Below are 22286 nucleotides of genomic sequence, written 5' to 3' on the forward strand. Positions count from 1 at the left end.
CAGAGCAGAGGAAGGGAATAGAGCTGGGGAAGAGGGGAGGGAAAAAGAAAGTATCTGGGACTGAAATGGAGCAAATTGCTTTCCAATCATGTATGATTGTATCAGAATGAACTCCACTATTATGTATAATTATAATGTGCTTATAAAAATGAAAATGTTTTAAATAGATCTATATCATTCTATTTTGTTAATTTTCATGATTTATTGTACCAACCTTTTTGTAGCAGTCGGGTTCTTGTTGTTATTTTGAGATGCTGGGTATTGGACCTCTACCTCTGGGCCATATCCCCAGCTCTTTTTTTTCCTTTGTAATTAATATTTTATAAATAAACCATCATAAGCATCCATATAGCCCAATTTGGTACATGATTATTTAGGATTAACACTTAGAAATGGAAATATCTAGTAATGCATGCATGTTTTTAAAACATTTGACATATACTGCCAGTTCACCCTTTTGCATTAAATTGAGTTTTGATGATGAAAAAAACTAATAAATATCAAATATCAAAAGTAACCAATATTAGAAATTGCTGTTTTACTATATGACAGATAATTGTTTACACCCTGGCTCCAGCAATGGCCCTTCTGTGTATATATCCAGAGGCAATTAAATCAGTATGCTGAAGAGAATTCTGCACTCCCACATTCATTGCAACATTATTCACAATAGCCAAGACACTAAAACAACCTGTCTGTAACAGATGAATTGATTTTTAAAATGTGGTATATCCAATGGAATAATATTCAGTCTTTAAAAAGAAATAAATCCTGTCATTTATGACAAAGTGGATGAACCTGGAGGACATTCTGCTAAATGATATAAGCCAGGCATAGACAGTGCACATGTGTAACATGAAAAAGGCCAACTCGTGGAAGCAGAGAATAGAATGGTGGTCTCCAGAGCATAGGGGTGGAAGGTATGGGGAATTTCTAATTTCTGTTAGAATGAATAAGTCCTAGAGATATAATGTATATCATAATTATTAGAGTTAATGTACATTTAGAAATTGCTGTGAGTGGATGATAAATGTTCTGAGAAAAAAAAGTAAATTGGTGAAATTATTAACTTAATTGAACCATTTCACAAGGTACACATATATCAAAACATCATTATACACCATGCAATAACACATTATGAAATAAATATATAATTGAGTACATAATTTTTGGTCAACTATATATTAATATAAATAAAGATGTAAGAAGAACTCTTTATATCCTCACTGGAAATGGAATCATAAATTCACTTTATTATAGTAGCTGTGATCTACTAGTAGCTAACACTTATTTTAGCACTTTCCTAATAAATATATATATATATTTTTCAATTAAATTATAGGTACATGATCAAGTGTATGTATAAAAGTAAAAATTGCTCATTCATTAAACACCTTGTGAATACCTAGTAGGCACCAGTCATTGGAAAGGGTGTTAGGAATCTCTAGTAATGATGACATCGATACCGGGAATTAAACAGCAGACTTTTCTCTGGAGCCTTCTATGAGGGAGGCATGGAACAGGAATCCTCCACCTAATTTAGTTTCCATTTTATAATTAAAGAACAAAGAATTAGAGAAAATATCTAATGCAAATGATCAGCTCTACTTGCAAAGTGGTTAACTAATTTATGGTCTGTTAGGCTCAAAAACGTGTCCAGCTATGTCACACTGTGCTCGTAGAGAAGACAGACGTACATTCCCCAAAAAACAAAGGTGACAAAGGACAGTAGATATGCAGAGAGTTAGGAGACACCATGGTACATGCTGTCCTCCAGCAGGAACTTCACAGATCTCTAACGGAGAAGGGTCAGACCAATACTACAAGGTCCATGGATTTTCTCGTGCATATTTTCTCTGTCTCCAATGCTTCATTTTTAAGTCCCTTCCTTCTGGGACTGTGAAGTTGACTCAGTCAGGCTTCTCTGGCTTGCAGGTCACAGGTGCAGAGGCCTCAGGACTCACTGGATGCATGTGACATTAGGCTGCCCGGGGGTCCATGTAGAACAGAAGAGCTCAAACATGCTCAGCACACCTCCTAGGTGGCCTGCCAAGCCAGACCAGACTCCCTCATGGTGGGATACTAACAGAATGACCAGGAGTCAGAGAGGGCAGAGTCTGTTCGGCCAGCAGCACCCCAAAGGAATCGGCCACTTGTTTCTGCTGATCTCAGCATTTTATCTCTTCCAAGACCTGATCAGTTAAGTTTTCTTTAAGTTGTGTTTATGTTAGTCACTAGCAGTGGCTTTTGGTTACCAAAGAACCCAGTTAACAGAGGGTACCTACATGCTGGAGCAACCGAGTGCTCCACAGGGGTAACTTCCTTAAATTGTCAGCAAAAGCAGATATGGTAGAAAGGAAATTATGGACTCTACATGAGAAAGCTGGGGCACAGAGATGTCAGGTCAACTTCTCCATGCCACACAGCTAGGCAGTGATGGAGTTGTGACTCAAACTGGGGTCTGTCAGACCTCTGAGTTCATATCCAGAGCCTTCCTGCAGTCACCACCTCAGTGAAATTTCAGGTGCACACAGTATTATGGGGCCAGGAAGATGGATATAGTCAACCCAGCTTATGGGTCAAGAGAGACATTGCCACCCAGCTGAAATCCATTAGATGCATCCACAGAGAGGGGACAGGTGGGCCTAGCATACTAGGTGACAAAGTTAGGAAGGACATTGGAAGCAGAGAGCCTGTCCGCGAGACCTGATCTTTTGCTGGTCTTCAAGAGACCAGGAACACGTATGGCCCAGCACTAGTTAATTTGTGGCTCATCCACCTTGGAATGAGGTTCTGCATTCACCTGGATTCTGACATTTCACCCCAACTCTTGGGGTTCAGGCAAGCATTCCCTATTTCATTCCCCACCTCTCAGTGACCTGTTCTTGTGCCTGCTTCTTCCTGGGAATCCGATTACCTGCTGTCTGAATCTACCAGCCATCTCTGCCTCAGGGATCACTGGATACAGTGCCTGTTTAGGGGGTGTTCATGGAAAGCTCACAGGGTTCTTGGGGAGATGGGCTCCAGGCACCCCTATCAGATGGACCATGAACCAACCATGCAGTGCCCAGGGCTCCTTCATGGAAGCCAATGGACCATCCCATACTTACAGAATAAAGGCTTGTTTGAACCCTTTTTGAAAACTCAGTTTGCTTTCTACACATGCACTGGCAGGGATTTCTCCAGGATTTTGTTCAGTTGATACCCAGGGTTAAATTTTCAGCTTTGGAATGAACTCAGAGCTGTTGAACTGACATAGGTTTTGGAGTTAAACTTCAAACAGCTTCATAAAAGATGCTTTCTGGGGAAGAGCAGCTGCTCCCAGAGGCTTTGCTGCCGTCTTTTCGGCTCCTCCCATGAGCATCTTCTCTTTTTCCTGATGGATTACCTGCCCACCCTTCAGTGGGACATGATGGTGACAGCATGCAGGCTGTCAGCCAGAAGACTGTACACGGGGATTAGAGAGCAAGCACTGGAGTTATTTTGATGGACTTTCCTTGAATAGGCACTTGGATTTAGGTGGCTAACACGTTGATCTTAGTTCCTACTGGAGGTCAAAGTCACTACTATGGAGCTGGGAAGAGTCATGTGGATCCCAGGCTTGGTGCTGGGGCCAGCTGCTCTGTTCTCTGTGTTCCTCTTATTCTGGTGTACGCTCCAGAGCGGTGTGTCCATTGTGCGGAACCTGATGGCAAGGTCCAAGGCGGCTGGGCCCGACTTCTTGGGCAGATCATGGTCCAGATCTCATGGTCCAACTGCAGTCAGTTCTGCTGACCAGTGTCGTCTATGAACGTTATTCCAAAGTACTCCTTTTGTTTCAGGTTGAAGTGTGAAGCCACAAGGTCCAGCAGCTCTCTTGACAGAACTTTGAGCTGAACCAGCAGCTCCAGCCTTCTGTCATCCAGGAGCTGCACCTGTAGTGCCTGTCTGTGGTGAGCCGTTCCTGCGGACTGTGGTCGCCATTACATGATGGCGCTGGCTCCGTTGTGGTCTGTGAAGGACAACTCCATATCAAAGAGAGTTGGCGTGTTCCCAGCTCCTTATCAGAGAAAGTTGGCGTGTCATTTTCTAGCACCCTGTGAGAAGGGTACACGTGGCAGCTTTGCATTGGGGTTCGAGGTGCTTTATTAAGGCTGGGAGGGGCATCCAATTATTATTCCGGGTAGTAGAAGAATCATTAGAATAATATCAAGGGCCTGAATAAACTGCTGAAAGAAGATTCCTGAGTCGCGTCTTCCTTGCGGGCAAGGGGGTCGTGACAAGTGGTGCCGAGACCCGGGAAAAAAGAAACAAAGAAACACCCAGGAACCAGAACTTTCAGCAGTCAGGGAGGCGCGCCGGTAAGTCCCAGGTAAGGTGGGACCCGCTGTTAAAAAGCGGAGGCTCCTCTATACATAAAGAGGGAGCATTAAAAGGTACCTGCTCCTCTGTAAAAAGAGAGGGCGTTACATCTCATAGCAATTGCACTCTGTATTTTCGTTTTTGTTTTCTGTGTATGTTCGTTTTGTTTTGTGTACTTTCACTTTCGATTTCTGTGTTTTCTTGTGTTGCGTCATGGGTGCCGTGACTTCAAGTCCACTTCTTCTGGCCTTAGATGGCCTTTTAAGTTCCAAGGGACTGGAGGTGAAACGCAGTACCTTAGAGAGATTTTTACAGAGGGTAGATACAGCTGCACCGTGGTTTGCATTTTCAGGCAGCCTCACTACACCCAGCTGGGATAAATTAGGCAAAGACCTTGACTTTGCTCGTGAGCAGGGCATGCTAGAGGGCGGGGTGATACCCCTCTGGAAGATGGTCCGTAGTTGTCTTACGGATGGCCGATGCCAAGAAGCGCTTGTTAAAGGGCAGGAGGTTTTAGAACAATTGCATGAGGAAAAATCAGAAACAACAGAGAGTGAAGTGTCTCAGGAAGAGGGGAGTGTGCGGGGCGTGGAGAACGGGAGGAGACTGTATCCAGATCTCAGTGTGCTGCGCACGCCCCCATGCGAAAGTGGGTCAGAGGCAGAAGACGCTGAGGAGGAGGAGATAAGAACGCTGTCCCGGCAGTTAGGGAGTTTAGGTACAGGGAACAGAGATAAGCAAGGGCTCGGGAACGGGCGGCCTCCCGATCCGCCTCCGTATGGCGGGGGTGTTTCAGGCTGCCGCTGCTTTCCTCTGTTCCTCAGGGCTGGCATATCATTGCTATTGACATTAAAGACTGTTTCTTTTCTATTCCTTTGCATCCTAAATACTCACAGCGTTTTGCCTTCACCCTTCCCTCGTGTAATCACGAGGAACCAGATCAAAGGTTTGAGTGGGTTGTTTTACCACAGGGAATGTCTAACAGTCCTACGATTTGCCAGATGTATGTAGGGAAGGCACTCGCACCTCTTAGACAACAATATCCTTCCATTAAGATTATTCATTATATGGATGATGTATTATTGGCAGCCAAATTAGAACAGTCAGTTTATGAGGCCTATAAAGACTTGGTGAAGTTGTTAGCTCAGTATGGATTACATATTGCACCTGAGAAGGTTCAAACAGGGGATTCTATTCAGTATTTGGGAGCGACGATTGGATATGACGTGTTAAAACCACAAAAAGTTACTATAAGAACTCAAGATCTCCAAACTCTAAATGATTTTCAAAAACTGTTGGGAGATATTAATTGGATAAGAGGTTATTTACATATTCCTAATATCGTGCTCCAGCCTTTGTATGCTATTCTTAAGGGTGATCCAGATCTTACTTCCCCTCGTATCCTCACTAAAGAGGCCAGAGCGGCCCTTATAAAAGTAAAAAAAAACTATACAACATGCCACTCTATGCAGGCTCCAGAGTGATAAACCTTTCCAGTTATGTGTGCTTGCCACTATGCGGCAGCCTACTGGAGTACTGTGGCAAGATGGGCCTTTACTATGGATCCACCCACATGTATCCCCAGGAAAATCTTTAGAATACTATCCTGATGCTGTTGCAGCGTTAGCACTTAGAGGGATTCAACAGAGCATTCAATTTTTTGGACAAGCACCTTCTTCTCTTATCATACCCTATTCTAAAGTTCAACTTAATGTTTTGTGTGCTACTCTGGACAACTGGGCTATTCTATGTTGCTCGTTTCAAGGGGATATTGATAATCATTACCCTTCTCATCCATTACTCCATTTTGTTAAAGAGCATCCCATCATTTTCCCTAAAGTAACTTCACCCACTCCAATTCCGGGGGCTGTTAACATTTTTACTGATGGCTCTAAGTCTGGAATGGGAGCTTATGTGATTAATGACTCTCCCCCTGTCCAGCATCAATTTGCTCCTGGAAATCCACAATGGGTAGAACTACAAATTGTCATTGAAGTTTTTAAACAGTGTTCTTTTCCTTTCAATCTCATTTCGGACTCCATCTATGTGGTGCAGGCGCTCAAAACTCTGGAGGCTGTAGGAGCTATTAGTGACACCCATGCTGTGTCTGCTTACTTTAATCAGCTTCAACAGCTTATCCGTAGCCGTACTGCCCCTTTCTATCCAATGCACATTCGGGCTCACACCTTTCTTCCTGGCCCGTTATCACAGGGTAATGCCTGTGCTGACTCGGCAACTAGAAGCCAGTTGGTATGCTTGGCCTCCTCCTTAGAAGAAGCTAAATTGTTTCACCACAACTTTCATGTCAATGCTATGACGCTGCATAGACGTTTTTCCATCTCCAGAGCAGATGCTCGTCAGATAGTATTACAATGTCCCCATTGTGTCACATTTCTTCATCCTCCTACTTATGGTGTAAACCCACGAGGATTGAAGCCATTGGTCGTCTGGCAAATGGACGTAACTCACGTGCCTGACTTTGGTAACCTCAAATATGTACATGTTTCTATTGACACATACTCTGGAATTATTCATGCTTCTGCTTTATCGGGAAAAAAGGCACGTAATGTTATTACTCATTGCTTAGAGGCATGGGCAGCATGGGGTGCACCTGCATCCCTTAAGACTGATAATGGACCTGCTTATACGGGCAGACAGTTTACATCTTTTTGTTCTACTATGGGAGTACAACTTGCTCATGGGTTGCCTTACAATCCTCAAGGGCAAGGCATTGTTGAACGTGCCCACCGCACCTTAAAAGAAACCTTAGAAAAACAAAAAGGGGGAATAGGAGTTGACCACACTCCTAAAGAACGCCTGTCCTTAGCTCTCTTTACCATTAATTTTTTGAATTTGGATATTCATGGCCGCTCTGCGGCTGATAGACATGTGTCCCCTCAGCCCTCTGTGACTGCCTATGTTAAGTGGAAGGATGTTCTTACCGGCCAATGGAACGGCCCTGACCCCGTGCTGACATGGGCACGAGGATCTGTATGTTTTTTCCCAGGATCGCACGGAGCCGCTGTGGATCCCTGAACGCCTGACAAGAAGAGTCTCGAGATCTACTAACCAGCAGCAGGAGGTGCCACAACAGTCCCATGATGAGGAGCTTCATTCTGATGAGTGCTCTGGCTCTGATGCTGGTGCCAACGGTACAGATGGCACCAATGCAGTGGTGGGCAGTGGCACGGGCATGGCCAATGCCAATGCCAGTTCATAGTAATTCTAGTGTCCTCCCCACTCTTTTTTCTACCTCATGTGAGATGTCTGCTCCTTGTACCTCTCCTAGAGGGGACATAGAAAATATTTTTAATCAGTCTCAAGTTAATCTCACAGGAGTTTTTTGTTTCAGTCTTGGGAACACTAATTGTATTAGCCTTAAGACCAAAAATTTGACTAACTGGGAGGACCCATTGCGGTCCAGTCGAGTCTCAGGGAGTATTCTCAGTGCTGTATTGAGCCAAGTAGTTTCAGGGAAGCAATCAGGCTCAGGGACCCCCGCAACTAGCTCTGTTTTAAACATAACTACTTTAGCTATTATCTCCGAGGTATTAATCCCAATGCCTCCTTCTTCTAATAGTACTTGCTATGCCACTCATTTCAAGGCCTCTCCCTACTGTACCCCTAATTTTGGTTTTCCCCCGACATTTACACCTTGTCAGGATCATTCTTGGGAGAAACATCAAGTTGCTAAAGGTTTCTCCTTTTCCCCCCCTCTTAAGAGATATGTTTATAACTTTAACAACAATGCCAACTCCTCTGCAGGAACAGGTTGGTCCTGGTTTCAATGGCTCATTTCCAATGAGAAGGGGGCTTCAGCCGATATTTCCGCATTGGCTCAATTACTAGGAGCCAAAAGTTGGCTGGCTAATGTTTCTGGCACTACTAAGGAGAGTGAACGAGGTAATAGGCTTACATCTGTTTCGTTCAACTCTCTGTTACATTATGCCACATTGCCTCCTGCAATGGTCTGTATCCAATCCCCGTTCCTGTTCCTTTTAGCTAATCACACCTCGTCGGGGATGCTGGATTGTTCTCATACTACCTGTTTCTTATCTGAGTGTTGGAATGGTTCTTGGACTGTAACAGTAATTATGAAAATTCCAACTTTTGTCCCAATCCCAGTCACTGCGGATCCAGATAAATTTCCTATTGTAGAGCTACTTAGAGTCCGCAGAGATTTTGGAATCACAGCAGCTATAGTGACAGCCGTGGCGGCATCTGCTGCTGCAGCAGTTACGGCCGGAGTAGCCATGGCCAGTCAAGTACAAACTGCTGCCACCATTAATCAAGTTGTTCAACAAACGTCCACTATACTTGAATCGCAAAATGCGATTAATCAACATATTTTGTCAGGGATTTTAGCTACCAACCAAAGAATAGATTTTCTTCAAGCTCAGGTAGAAGAATTGGCTGACCTAGTACTTTTAGGCTGCATTGACCAACGTGCACATTTATGTATAACCTCTGTCAGATTTAATGATTCCAGGAATGCTTCCCACATCATTGGTGGATATCTGGCCGGAAATTGGTCCATGGAAGCGGAAGACATGATCCAGTCTCAACTAACCCAGATAGCTGTCTTGAATAGTACCCGTGTCGATCCCGTGACTCTGGGTCAATTCACCAATTGGATATCTTCTGCCTTTTCCTTTTTTAAGGAGTGGGTGGGAGTAGGCATTTTTGGTGCACTGTGTTGTTTTGGTATGTTCCTCTGTTTGTGGTTTCTCTGTCGCCTTAAGGCTCGTAGTGCTCAAGATAAGGCTATGATCATACAAGCTCTTGCTGCTTTAGAAACTGGCAACTCGCCACAGGTCTGGCTTGCGCATCTTAAGCACTAAACTTTTGACATGGTCATTGCACCCCAAGTTATTATAACATTGCACTGGGATTGACATGTCTTTCCTCGTTATTCTCTTAGTGTCAGAAAGCCCTTGCACTCTGCCGGTCTTGCTACCATTGCACGCAGATGGGTTTCTACACTAGTGTCTTTGACATGGTCGTTGCACCCCAAGTTATTATAACATTGCACTGGGTACGACATGTCCTTCTTTTGTCTTTCTTTTAGTGCTGGAAAGCCCTTGCACTCTGCGGGTCTTGTTGCCATTGCACGCAGAAGGGTTTCCACACTGGTATTTATCTATCACTTTAAAGTCCGTGCCTTTCTTTCAGGGTGCTGCCAACTTGTTTGTAGTTGTACCTCTGCATGGCCACAGTTCAACCTCAGCTATTCCCTCTTACTCACCATCGTCACGATACAGGATGCGAGGCAAGGCACTGCACTTGAGTGATCCATTGAGAAGAGGGACCTCAAGGGGAGCATGTCCTATTGCATGCGGGTTTGACGTGTCTCCGCCCCGCCCCACGAAAAAAGGCGTCGGCTGATATGGTGTCAGGTCTGGGGAAGGCGCCCCCTGGGGCTGGCCCATACTATGCAGCCACTTTTGCACAGTGGGATAGGACCTCTACTCTCGCCTGTATTGTCTTAGTGAAACAAAAAGGGGGAGCTGTGGTGAGCCGTTCCTGCGGACTGTGGTCGCCATTACATGATGGCGCTGGCTCCGTTGTGGTCTGTGAAGGACAACTCCATATCAAAGAGAGTTGGCGTGTTCCCAGCTCCTTATCAGAGAAAGTTGGCGTGTCATTTTCTAGCACCCTGTGAGAAGGGTACACGTGGCAGCTTTGCATTGGGGTTCGAGGTGCTTTATTAAGGCTGGGAGGGGCATCCAATTATTATTCCGGGTAGTAGAAGAATCATTAGAATAATATCAAGGGCCTGAATAAACTGCTGAAAGAAGATTCCTGAGTCGCGTCTTCCTTGCGGGCAAGGGGGTCGTGACACCTGTCCACTGTCATCTGGTACACATCCGCAGCCCGCACAAGTCGGCAGCACCTGATGGAAAGCGCGCAGCCGCTCCATCTCCGCAACGTGGACACTGTCAGGTTCCACATGAAGGGGCTGCTGATGAACAGCAGGTCCTCCATGCAGCACATGAACAACGAGGCCATCCTCTTGGCTCCGGCCACGGTCCTCACCGCCATCCCAACGCCACATCCACGGGCAGCAGTGTCAAGCATGTTGCCTGGCTGGTCTACAGTGTGCATCCTGGCGGTTCCAGGCAGCATGCCTTGGGATTGGGCACCGGCCACCCAAAAGCAGCGGCTGGCACTGGTGGCCTCCCTGCGTACGGCCCGCTGCATTGCCCAGCAGGCTGCGTTAAGCTCCACCAACTCCTAATATATTTTTACATCTTTATGTTAATCCTCAAAATAATCGTATGAGGAAGTACTAATATTTTCTCATTACTATTACTATTGTTACCATTGTTGTTATTATTACTCTCATTTTATACCTGAAGAAATAGAAACACAAAGAATTGTTGAAAAGTCAGCTAGTAAGTGCAGAGCCAAGAGGCAGGCTGGCTCCATGTTCCATTTTTAATCAAAGACTTTAATGCTGCTTACATTTTGAGTTGTATGCTTTCTCAGCTTTATGTTTTAGAAAACCAATACATAAATCGATGTAGTATAATTTTTCCTTAATGTTAGTTATAGGAAATTGGTTCCAAAATGTGATACCACTAAATGGGTTAGAAGACCTGGACCATTTACATTTGCCTCAAGATAGTCATATATAAAAGATAAAAAAAATATAATACTCATGCATATACTCTATTTTTCAAGCTGTGGATTTCTAGTTCTAAGTCTACAATATTCAGTCTCATTACCAGGTATTCATGCCTTGTAAAACTTTTGCTAATGCCATTTTATGCCACAAAGTTAATATTCACTATTTTATCATTAAACCATGCACACAAGGCAGGAGAGTCTGAAATTCAAACAAGTTTGGGCAACTTGGAGAGGACCCAAAATTTTAAAAATGGCTAGAATGTGGCTCAGTGGTTATATACACTGAATTCAGTTCCTCAGTACAAGAGAATGGGGGAGAGATGAAGGTCTTCAAATGCTGAGAATTGAATATATATATATATATATATATATATATATATATATATATATACACACACACACACATATATATGTATATGCTTATATAGTATATAAAATAAATATACATGTATAGTCTAGCTCATATATATACTATATATGCATATATATGCATGTATATTTTACATTCCTAATTTTACCCAATTCTTACAAAATCCCTTTAACAGAAGTAAAAAAAAAATATTGCTACTCTTCTTGGATTAGTAGATATGTCATAACACATTTAAAAATTTTTTAATGTTAAGGAAATTATCAGAATAAGGGTTTAGAAAAACAAAAATATTCAAAAAAGACCATTCATCCTATTACATGAGAAATAATTAATTGTAGTGCTAGATAGTTTAGGAACTGTCTCATAGAAAATAAGTAGATCTGGGGCTGGGGTTATGGCTCAGTGGTAGAGCTCTCACCTTGAACATGTAAGGCCCTGGGTTTGATCCTCAGCACCACATATAAATAAAATAAAATAAAGTTTACAAAAAAAGAAAAAGAAAAGAAGTAGATCTGACATTTGTGTCACAAGAGCACAAAATAAGGACCAATAGGTGGGAGCTCTAGGGGAGTAGATTTATAATCAACCTAAAGAGCACATCCCAATTCTTTGTACTGACTGGACATCTAATGGGTTTCTTTGAGAGGATGGTGGAATCCTAAGCACTGACTGAATAACTGTTTTGGGAAATGTTGAAGAGTGAATCTTTGGAAGGTTTTTTTTTTAATACTTTTTTAGTTGTAAATGGACACAATATTTTTGTATGCATTTATTTTTATGTGGTACCAAGGATTAAACCCGGTGCCTCACAAATATGAGTGGAGTGCTCTATCACTGAGCTACCACCCCATTCCAGAATCTTTGCAACTTGGCTAAGTATTCTGTTCCCCTCTCTCTGCAGTAGATTAAATACCTGTGGAACTCAGAAGTGATCATGTGACTTTCTCTGACCAATGAGATGTGAGCAAAAGTGACATCTGCCATTTCTGGGCAGAAGGTTTAAGAGAAATGATGTAGTTTGCTGTGTCTCTTTTTCTTTACTACAAACAGCTGTCCATGTGTGGACAACCTGGACACTACATGAATATGGTATGGTTCAGAATCTCAAGTGACCTCCACTAGACATTAACATGAACAGAAACAAACCCTTGGATTTGAACCATCAGAATTTGGGAGTTGCATATTTACTGAAGCATAATGGTTTCTATCCTGACTGAAGTTTACAGGATGTGATATCATCTGCAGTATTTTTTTGTTGTTTACTTCCTGTATTTCTTCCTTATATTTGAGTTGTAATTATCAAGGGTTATAGAGTCAAGAAAAAAAACATCATGAATTGTTTGGTTGTAACTCAGTTGTAGAATGCTTGTCTCATAAGCATGAAGGCCTGGGTTTTATTCCCAGTACACCTCCCCACATACACAATACACAATACCCCCCCAAACATACACAACATACAAGAATTATGAATTTTCAAAGTTACTCTTGAAAATAATGAGAAATACCCACAAAACCAAAACAATGAATGCATATAGTATATGCATATCTCTGTTAGTATTATACATACATTTACAATGAAGTTGTTTGACTATGTTTTTAAGGATCATGTTGCAAAAAACACATATCTTTAAATTCTTGAATTATACATGTGTAGCAAGATGTGCATGTTTTAATAGTTACCAGGAAACTAAGGACAAAGTAACTGAAGAAATTAAAATTGGTGTCTCCCATTTCATTCTGACTGGGGGCTTTTGCTCTCTGAGTGGAGTGGTGAGGGAGACCCTGTGATTTTTTTTTTCCGATTATGGCTCTAAGTGTTATGTTCCCTATGTTACATGTGCCATGTCATGGTGCAATTGTACACTACTTCTTTTCTTCCTTATAGTTTGCGTATTAAGGGCTGGGGTGGTGGCTCAGTGATAGAGCTCTTGCCTAGCACATATTAGACCCTTGATTCTATCCTCAGCACCACATAAAATAAAATAAAGATACTGTGTCCATCTACAACTAAAAAATAAATATTTCAAAAAAAATAGTTTGAGTATTAAAAAGCAAGCTTAGGTCCTGAAGCAAAATTTAATGTGACTGAAGATTAGAGGAGTCCAACAAATTTGGACAATATGTTCTTGTGTCAAAACACATTTATTTTTAAAAAGTAACAAGTAGCTTAAACAAAATAAAAGTTTATTTCTCTCATATAAAGTCCAAACTGGCATGGTATTTCTGCCTTGTCAAGTCGTCAAGGGCCTTGTCTTTTTTTTTTTTTTTTGTCTTGTTTTCAGGGTATTGTGCTCATCCACAGGGATTAAGTTAGCTCACTATACATCAAAATTCTAGCCCAAACCTTTGAGAATGAGGAAAGAGGATGAGGAGGTCTCTTCTGCTCACGTTCCATTGACCAGAACATAAGCAGAATGCCACATTCAATTGTGTGGAAGGATAAAAAATGTAATCATTCCTGGGTTCCATATACTTAGAAAAAATATCTAATTATAATCAATGGAGGGGACAGCAGATGTAAGGAGACAATTAGCTTCTGTACACCTCTTTTTTAGAGATGAGAAAGATGATCCTCAGAAAATAATTTGTTCAAGGCTGCACATAACTAAGATATTTGAAAAACTGGTGATAAAGAGGACATAGAGTTATGCTGGGTACATCAGAAGTCAGAACCAGGACTGGTAGGAAGGCATGTTTTTATACAGTTAATCTTAGAACAAATAATTTTCAACATTTAGAAGAGTACAATAATGAATAGGCTACCTCAGTGGTACTACCAATTGAATGGCCTTGTCCATTTGTTAGGGATGTCATTCTTACTTAGACACCATGCTTGTAATCCCAGCACCATGGCTGAGGCAGGAGGATTGCAAGTTTGAGGCAAGCCTGAGCAACTCAGACTCTCAGCAACTTAGCAAGACCCTATCTTAAAATTGAGAGAGAGAGAGATGGAGAGAGAGAGAGAGAGAGAGAGAGAGAGAGAGAGAGAGAGGGGGGGGGGGGGAGAACATTCTTCATTAGGAAGATGAATCACTAAGGTGACTCTTAAGGTCTTTTCTAATTCCAAGAGTCTGTGATTGTGCTTTCAGTTTTGTCTCCTAATAACAGTGATCCTAAACCTTTCTTTTTTAGCCAGGACCAGTCAGTTTATATTAACCAAATATGTATGTGTTTGTTTCCTTGGTAACCTATCATTTCTCTACCTCTCCTTCAAGCTTCTTTTAGTTGATTTACATTTCAAACTTTCTTCAAGATCTAGATATAATTTAATGTCTCATTTGTTTTATTTCTATATGTGTCCCTACCTACAGGCTACCCACTTGTTTCTCTCCAACCCTTGGTGTACATACTAAGTATGTTGTTAATATGTTGGTTATTTGTTTAATGAATGAAGAACCTTCCTCACCATCCTACTTTGACTTCTCACTTAGTTGTTATAATTTTTGTTTCTACCAGTCCCTTCACACCAAATTTGTTCTTCAAGTTACCTTTATGGATAATTATTATGCCATGTAAAAATTGCAGTAATACAAATAAGACTGAGGAGGAGGAGGAGGAGGAGGAGGAAAGTGGGAAGAATTTAAGGTTTTTTTTCTTTTTTCCATTAAGGGGAGTTAGGAGACATGGAAAAGATTTCTTTAGCAAAGTTTTTGTTTGTTTGTTTCTTGGTTTTTAAAGGATAGCTGGAAGAGGAAATAGAGTGGCAGAAGGAACAGCATACACAACAGCATGAGCAACATGGTGTGTTGAGGGCACAGTGAGGATACTGGTATATTCTGATGTCACAGAAAAATAGTGAGAGGAAGTAGTTATTTCAAGAAGTCAAGACTTGAGTGCATTCTGTATTTAGGGAGCCAAAAACAGATGAATGACTTAAACAAAGGGTAGGTCGGCTTTAGGCTGAAATTGAGAGTAATTCTCATTTGATAGACCACCTTAGCTTTCTCAGCAATCAAAAAAGGTAGACTAAGGTATGATAAAATATCAGAAAAGCTTCTTCAAGTGATGGAATAGGAAGTAGAACAAAGGGAAGTCCAAAAGGCCCCACTGAAAGTTTAAAATATGAATTTAATAAGAGTAGCATGCACATTTGTACAGTTTCTTTCAGCAATGCTCATAGGATAGGTGTAGGAGAAAATGGATGGTAGGATTGATTCAGGTTTAGAAGTTGATAGCTAGATGGAAAGGTCAAAGGCAGGGATTAAGAGTTTTGAAAAAATTTTAAGCAATCAATTATGGGATCCAAATAGCATAAGAAAGAAAACCAGGCCAAAAATAAAAATCTGGAAAGTATAGAATGTTTTGAAGATGAGGCCTCAGTGATGTCAATGAAGGTGTTTATTTAAGCAGTGATGCTATGATGTTTAATTAAGGTGGAGGAGGGGTAGGAATTCAAGAGTGGGATATTAAAGCCTGAGTTTTTTTCAGTAAAGCAGTGTAGAGAGGGCAAGGTTAAGGGCGTGGGTGTTGCTGAAATGGTATGAAAGTTTGGGTAGGGCAAAGAATGCTGAGCCTAGTATGTTAGGTTATTTGTCTAGTGTAAGGGTAGCTAGTAGTTTTGAAGGTGTTGGGGTGAAGAGAGAGAGAGACTGCATAACACATATTTCAACTGTAGTATCAACTAGGAGAAGAGCATGACATAACCAAACATGTTGTACCTTCAGATATTGAGTCTTAAGGTTGCAAGTAGAAGGGTGACAACCTGCAAGTGACAAGGTGCTGCAAAGTTCTGGTGCTGCCTCTGGACCTGTGGGAGATGGAGGTAAAGAATTAACCTCCTACCAGCAGGGGCATAATTCCAGTGATATTCTCTTGAGGTAGTCAGGTTTCAGTTAGGCTGTAAGTGGAGGGTTAGTGAAAAGACTGAGAATGTGAGGGTTTGTTGAATCCTGGAACAAAGGTTTTAGGTGGTGTGACAGAATGAGGTGAAAAAAATTTGCAACAAGAGAATGAATCAGAGTGAGGTTAGGTGTAGGAGAAAAGAGATGGTACGATTGATTCAGGTTTAGAAATTGATAGCTTGATGGAAGGGTCAAAAGGAAAGGGATTAAGAGTGTAGAAAGAAATATAAGCAATCAATTATGAGATCCAAATTGTATACAGATGGCAACAAGGCCAGGGAAATTTTTTAAAAATTCAAAACAAAGAGTAAGAAAAGACAGAGCAGATTGGGAACTGAAAGAGAATAGGTGACCAGGACTTCCATTTTCATCTTCTCCTGTGGATTGTGGGGATGAAATACATAGGTAGTACTGAGAGGCCTGAGGATGTCCAATATAGACATGAAATAGTTTATATCAAAGGCCCCAGAGATACAAGGTGACTCTCTCACCCCTCTACTTATGGACTCAATCCTCATCACCATCTGCCTATTAGCTCTCATTTCAGAAAATTAGTATTCCTACTTTTCCCTGCCATCCCTATATCTTTGACCTAATCCACATCTTATTTCCTTCTCCTTGTTTTTCTATGCAATTCTGAGCTAAATTCATGAAAAAATAATCTACAATTCTTATCTCTTATAAATTTCTTTTCTCCCTTTTAACCCTTACTCTGAGTACTGCTGTACCATTTGACTCAAAATATTTTTTTTCTAATATCATCAGCCATCTCCAGTTGACATAACTAATCAATATTTTCTCATTTGTACATTTTTGCTCTGCTCAAAACTTTATCATTACCTATTTCTTGAAACTTGAGTGTTTTGGTTTCATGAACCATATTTTCTACTTTTACCTCCCACTTCTCTATTTCCTTTACTAAATTCTCTGAGGGTATTACTTCTCCCCATTTTTAAAAATCAACTTTATTTAAAAAGCAAGTATATACTTTCCATATACCTCCTGTGCTCCCACTCAAAGAGGCTTCCCCACCTTGGTCATCCTGCGTTTGTTACAGTGGCATATTTGTTACATTCAGCAATCCACACTGACACCTCATTGTTCCCTAAATTGCATAGTTTCCATTAAGGATCAATCTTGGTGTTAGATATTGTATGAGTCTTGACAAATGTATAATGACATGTATTCACCATTGTATTATAATAGTGAATAATTTCACAACCCTAAAATTTCTCTGTAGGTTTCCTATTTTTTCCTGTCTTCCCAACCACTAATCTTTTTACTTTCTCCATAATTTTTCTCTTTTTATCATAATATTATTTAGTTAGAATCGAGCAGTATGGCGCCCTTTCAGATTGGTGTCTTTCAATTAGTAATATGCATCTAAGTTTCCTCCATGTCTTTTCATGTCTTCCTAACTTTTTTTGATATTTAGTGCTGAATAATATTCTGTTATCTAGAATTCAATTCATTTGTTTTTATCAGAACATCTTTATTGCTTCCAAGTTTGGGAAGTTATTAATAAAGATGCTATAAACATGTATAGTTAGGGTTTTATGTGAATATGTTTTCAATTCACTGGATTAAATACCAGAGAACATGACTGCTGAACCACATAGGTAAGTGTAGTCCACCCTTTTTAAAGGAGAATGGTCCATAGAAGGCCAGTCATTAGTATTGTGCTTTGTAAATAGGTAACTTAAGGTCAAAAAAGTTAAATGACTTACCCAAGGATTACACAGTAATAAGTGATAGAGCAGGTCTAAACTTTGGAATTTCTCCCTACTGGTCCAAGACTTTTTACTATCTTATGTGGCTTCCTCATTACATAACAGAGAAAAAGTTTGGATTTTTTTTACCCAGGGGTCTAAATCTAAAATTATCACACAGCTCAAAAAGACTGCAGTTATGTTGTACCTAGAACTGGATGGAGAAAAAGTACAAGCTAGAAAAGTATAATATTTTTATATCTTTAAGAGTGATGAGGATATTAAAGTTTCTAAAAAAATAACCAAGAGTTTTATTTATATTAAAACATATTTAGATGATAGTTTAATAGCAACTTATAGGAGAAAAGAAAATATTTACAAATCACATATTCCATAAGGGTTTAATATTCAGAGTTGGGCTGGATTTTTGGCTCAGTGGCAGGGCACTTGCCTAGCATGTGTGAGGTACTGGGTTCAATTTCCAGCACCACATAGAAAAATAAATAAAATGAAGATATTATGTCCAAATACAACTAAAAATATTTTTTAAAAATACCCAAAATAATGGGCTTGGGTTGTGGCTCAGTGGTAGATTGCTTGCCTAGCACGTGTGAGGCCCTGCACCACATAAAAATAAAGAAGTGAAATAAACATATGTGTCCAACTAGAACTAAAAGATAAATATATATATATATTTTTTAAAAATACAAAGTGAATAAAGAACTCCTTCAACTCAACAAAAATAAAACTTGATTAAATATGAGCAAAGTACTTCTCCAAAGAAGTTGCACAAATGACCAATAAGCACAAGATGTACAGCATCACTTATCATTTGGGAAATGAAGATCAAACTACAATAGGAACCACCTCACACCCATTACGATTGGCTACTATTCAAAAATAATAATAATAACAAGTGTTGACAATGGAATAGAAAAATAGGAACCCTCTTGTGTTATTGGAGTAATGTAAAATAGTACAGCCACTATGGAAAACAGTATGGCAGTTGCTGAAAAACCTTAATAAGCAATTCCACTTTGGGGTACATGTACCCCAAAGAATTGATAACAAACCCAAACAGGTATTTGGACAACCATGCTCATAGCATTATTTGCAGTAGCCAAAAGGTGTAGGCATTTTAACTGTCCATCAAAGGTTGAATGAATAAACAAAATTTGTCATACACACATAGAGTAGAATAGTATTCATCCTTATAAAGGAAGGGAATTCTGATACAACATTTATGAAATTTAAGGATACGATGCTATGTGAACTAAGGACAAATACTCTATTATTCTACTTAACTTAGTTAATCTGACCCATAGTTGTCAGGTTCATAAAGACAGAAAATTAGATTGGTGGTTGTCATGGAATAAATAATGGAATGGGGAGATGATTATGGAAATGGAGTTTCGGTTTTGTAAGATGAAAAGTTCTGAACTTTGGACACACAACTGCATGACTGTGTTTAACCCACTGAACTGTGCACTTAAAAATGGTTGTGATGGTGAATGTTATGTGTATTCTACCATTATTTTTTTAAAAAAATGAGTAAATATTTTGACCAAGCCCCAGATTTTTATCAGGCTAAGATAATTGTTTATTTGTTATTATATTCAAGTAAAGTACACAAGTGTTAAAAACATTTTTTTTTCAATACTCAATTTTTGATGAGTTCAGTCAGTCAGTCTACTAACTAAAATTATTTAGTAAACTATAGACATGTAGGCTTAGGCTTATACAGTGATTAGTTTTTATTTGACACTTTTGGAAAGTTCTTCCATTGCCACAGTCTGGTTAGGCACAATTCAGGAGCCACTTGTCAAAAGAAACGAACTTTATTTTTAGAACACATGTACCACACCACACAGCTCTTCATGAAAACCTTCAGATCCCAACTGCCACCACTGGCTTCCCACAAGCCTTGCAACCTCCCCCACAACTCCTGCTCTTGAGGCCAATTGGATGGGTCACATTGGCAGAGCTGAAAAAAAGTCCCCCAATGAGCAGCTTCGTTGTCTGAAAGGGCAGGGAAACAATCCAATGAGCATCACTGCAGAGGAGCCAATCAGTTGGCAGCTAGAAGTTTGCTGGAATTGCTGTGAGACAATCATCAGCTGGCAGCTGGAAGTTTGTTGGCAGCTGGAAGATTGCTGGCAGCTAGAAGTTTGCTGGGGCCCCTTCTGCTGGGGCCACTGTGAGCCAATCATCAGCTGGCAGCTGGTACTGGCAGCTGGAAGTTTGCTGGGGCCCCTTTGGTTGAACCAGCTGAAAGTTTGCTTGGGCCCTTTTGGCTGTGCCTCTCAACACTCCATCATAGTATAACGTTTAACTCTGAGGTTTTGCCAAGTTGCTTTTCAAGAGGCTGCACTAGGAAATGCTTTCTTGACAGAAACATAAGTGCAAGCAAATGTGCTTCAGGTTGACTGGGTTCTTGGTTCTCAGGTTTCTACAAAATTTAAATTTCAATCCAAGGTTATGGTAAAACATGTGAAGTTCAATGCCAGTATTATTTTTTTTTTGTATAGGAGGGGAAGATGGAAGGTGCCTACAGGACCTTAGCAGAATCCTCACCATGAATGGGCACTGAGGATATGAGGCTATACAGTGGTGCTGTGATATGCCTGGCCTCCTTTGATGGCAGGGAAACTGTAAAAGTGCTGGTGGATCCGCAAAGTGGAAATGGCTCCAAAAATCAATTTCTTTTTTATCACTCCCCAGTATGAGGACTGGAACCCAGGAACATTCTACCTCTGGGCTGTATCCCAAGCCCTTTTTAAAAACTTGATTTTGAGACAGGGTCTTGATAAGCTGTCCAGGTTGCCCTCAAACTTGCAATCCTCATGCCTCAGTTTTCTGAGTAGTTGGGATTATAAATGGTGGAATGAGAAGGTCATTATTATACCAAATACATGTATGAAGACACGAATTGGTATGAATATACTTTGTATATGAACAGAGATGTGAACTATTGTGCTCTATATGTGTAATATGAATTACAATGCATTCCACTGTCATAAGTAAATAAAAATTTTAAAAAATGTATTTCATAAGAGATCAATAAATGAGATGCTTTTTTATGTTAGAAATGCAAAATAATAGCTTTTTGTAATATATAAATAATCTCAAAGTCTAAAAATTATTCCAAGTACAATATCATGTGGTATATGTTTTTGTCATTTTACCCTTCTTATACTAACATTTCTGTTGTAAGGACCCAGCTCCCTTGGAACATTTCAGCAATAATTAATGGCAAATGCAGCTGTAACCCATAAGTTCAGAAAATGGAGATTTCCCACAAGATGTAGATACTGTGAACGCATTGTCATATTTCGAGGTCTTAAATGTGAAGAGGTATGATCTTTATGAAATCATATTTTTTTATTTTGCTATATACTTTTTTGTTATGATTGTACTTATTTGGAGATGTGTGTGTCCATACACATATAAATATATATAAATTTGTTGTTTGTACTCCTGGGAACTAAATTCAAGGTTTTGAATATACCATATTTTTAGAGAGAGAAGAGAGAGAGAGAGAGAGAGAGAGAGAGAGAGACAGAGAGAGAGAGAGAGAGAGAAATGGAGAAAGAAAGAGAATTTTTTAACATTTATTTTTCTGTTTTCGGTGGAAAAAATATCTTTTTAAATTTTTTTTTTTATGTAGTGCTGAGGATCGAACCCAGAGCCCCGTGCACACCATGCGAGCACATTAATGCTTGAGCCACATCCCCAGCCCATCTACCCTTTCTTAAAATTGTGTTTTGAAATGGGTTCTTGCTAGATTGGTCTGGCCTTCAACTTGTGAAATTCCTGTTTCAACACCTCAAGTAGCTGGATCATGGGCATATGCCATCACACCTGGGTTGCCAGTACTTTTTTAATAAAGTCCCACAGTTTATTTCTATAGTTTTCTTATTTGTTTTCCTGTTAAATGTAATTCACAAACTACAAATAGTACTTTTTAACTTATTTTTGTCATTATTAGTTGGTCTGTATTTTGCTTAGTTGTGAAAAATTTGAAGTTGAGTCAATCAGTTTTCAAATTTCATTTTTTTTAGTGTCGTCTTGTCTGCCATAAAAAAATCATGGCAAACTTAACCATAGTTTGTGGACATCAGAAACTTCGGGGGAAAATACACTTATTTGGAGCAGAATTTTCCTTTGTTGCCAAAAAGGAGCCAGATGGCATTCCTTTCATAATCAAAATGTGTACTTTAGAAATTGAAAAGACTGCCTAGTGTTTACAAGTATGTTTTTTACTCTAAAAACATAAATGCCTTTGTAATTTGCTTTAATGAAAAAGAAACTTTAAGAAAATCAGCACTCTCAATTTGTAATAACTAAATTTATTCACATTTACTTGGAAAAATGTTAATTTATTTGATTTCAACT

The 22286-nt window shown here is 40.1% G+C and overlaps 1 long non-coding RNA gene across 1 annotated transcript; it reads left to right on the top strand.

Moving 5' to 3' along the window:
* The first annotated feature begins 3912 nt into the window (after positions 1 to 3912).
* On the top strand, positions 3913 to 10140 carry LOC144368195 (uncharacterized). The gene is made up of 2 exons (XR_013427970.1): positions 3913 to 4351; positions 7349 to 10140. It is a non-coding gene; the product is annotated as an uncharacterized LOC144368195 (long non-coding RNA).
* Positions 10141 to 22286: the final 12146 nt, after the last annotated feature.

The sequence above is a fragment of the Ictidomys tridecemlineatus genome, chromosome 11 (genome assembly GCF_052094955.1).
Source record: "Ictidomys tridecemlineatus isolate mIctTri1 chromosome 11, mIctTri1.hap1, whole genome shotgun sequence".
NCBI lineage: Eukaryota > Metazoa > Chordata > Mammalia > Rodentia > Sciuridae > Ictidomys > Ictidomys tridecemlineatus.